The sequence below is a fragment of the Magnolia sinica genome, chromosome 9 (assembly GCF_029962835.1).
Source record: "Magnolia sinica isolate HGM2019 chromosome 9, MsV1, whole genome shotgun sequence".
NCBI lineage: Eukaryota > Viridiplantae > Streptophyta > Magnoliopsida > Magnoliales > Magnoliaceae > Magnolia > Magnolia sinica.
The window spans coordinates 15,840,416-15,842,364 of record NC_080581.1 but is presented as its reverse complement, the minus strand read 5'-3'; the positions used below and the strand labels follow the sequence as shown (position 1 = coordinate 15,842,364).

Sequence of the window (1,949 nt, the reverse complement as noted above, 5' to 3'; positions counted from 1 at the left end):
AAAATTCACCAAGGCAAGGGACGGACTCCAGGGGACCAAGATCGACAAATTTACATGCCAGAGATCCGAGAAAATTGAGAAACTGCAGCTCAAATGGCTCGAAAATTGTCCAGAATGCAATATCACAGGGTTTCCACCATCCGTTCAACCTGAAACTTCATGCACGACCTGACGACCATAAATGAACCGTACACATCGAATTTCAGCTCTTGGATCTCATGGGCATGGTTTGGTGATGGAATCCATTCTAATTCATATACCTTTCATCTCTTGAAAATTATATCAAAGGAAGTTCAGTTTGATGGTTACACCCTTTAATTGGATGAAGATAGGACTTTAAGTCCAGTTAAATTCTTGAAACAGGCATAAGATCTCCGTGATCTCTACAAGTGGATCCTCTGAATCCCTAGTGTCCTTTCGCCGAATTCTTTAAGTTTTAGATAATTATTTCATTATTATTCATCAAATTACACTCGATTTAGATTTCATCTCATTCTAGTTCTAGTTATAGTTTCAGATTACGTACAGGTTTCGGTCCCTGTGGATTTGACCTCGGTTTCACCGAGTTTATTACTACATCACAACCCTATACTTGGGAAGTGAACAAGTTTTTGGCGCCGTTGCCGAGGAACTGACGGCTATGATTCTCTGAAATTAATTAGTTTTAGAATTAGTTTAAGATTAGGATTTTACTAACTTTAGTTTTAGATTTTTCTTTCTTATTGATTTTTAGAACTAACTTGTTTTCCTACCTCGTAGGATTTTTGATAGATCCTTTAATCTGGTAATTTCGTCCTTATTTCCTTACTTTCTTTAGCCTTCAGATTCGGTTTTATCTTCTATAAACTAACTTGGTTTGTTTTGGTTTGCAGGATCTTCACTTAGGACTTCGAATTCGGTAACTTCTTTCCATCTTTCCTCTTTATTTCTAGACTTCCTTTCTATTCTTCCTCTTAGGTCTAGGTTTAGGATCTAATTTGGGGGCTGCAAGTGCTTTATGCCCAAGTAGGTTCGTGATAATACTCGACGTCTCTTGACCGAAGGAGAATTAGTTGAGGGGCTGACTGTCCATTATAGGATTAGACACCGCTCGAGATCCCCAGAGTTAGTTGAAGTAATGGCCACAAATCAACTCCCTCCACCTAGGATGGATGACATTCAGGATGAGAATGAGGTGCATCAAGCACCCCCGCCTTGTACTTTACGAGATTATTTACAACCAGCAGGGGTAAGTACGCCCTCATGAATGATTTTTTCTAAAAATACAGGATATATAAACATCAAGCCAGGGGTTATCCAACTCCTTTCTAAATTTCATGGGCTTGAATCAGAAAGTCCATACTTACATTTGAAAGAGTTCGATGAGATCATAGCCACTTTATACTTTCCTAATGTATCTGAGGATATAGTCAGGCTGAAACTCTTTCCCCTTTCCTTGAAGGAGAAGGCTAAGACGTGGTTACATTCATTGCGTCCTAGATCCATTAGCACATGGAATGATATGCAGAGGGAATTCATAAAGAAATTTTTTTCACATAATAAAACGATTACCCTTAGAAAAGCAATCATGAACTTCACCCAAAAGGAGGATAAAACATTCTTCCAATGTTAGGAAAGGTTCAAGGATCTTGTCAGTTTATGCCCACAACACGGCTTTGAAACGTGGCGCATTACAAACTTTTTCCATGATGGACTGACATCTTCCACGCGCCAATTGGTCGCGACAATGTGTAATGGAGAATTCATGAGTAAAGATGTCGATGAGGTATAGCATTACCTCGATAGCCTTGCTGAAAAAACACAATCATGGGACCAGTACCCAAATTCAAACACCCCGTCTAGGCTGACTTAATCTAAGGAGAAAGGTGGATTGTATCTTTTGAAAGAAGAGGATGATCTCAATTATAAAGTGACCAATCTCATAAGAAAATTCGAGGCCATGGAAGGAA

At 39.0% G+C, this 1,949-nt stretch overlaps 1 non-coding gene across 1 annotated transcript; it reads right to left on the bottom strand.

The window, feature by feature from the left end:
- Positions 1 to 1,549: 1,549 nt before the first annotated feature.
- On the bottom strand, positions 1,550 to 1,656 carry LOC131257236 (small nucleolar RNA R71). Its single transcript, XR_009177248.1, has one exon. It is a non-coding gene; the product is annotated as a small nucleolar RNA R71 (small nucleolar RNA).
- Between the last annotated feature and the right edge of the window lie 293 nt (positions 1,657 to 1,949).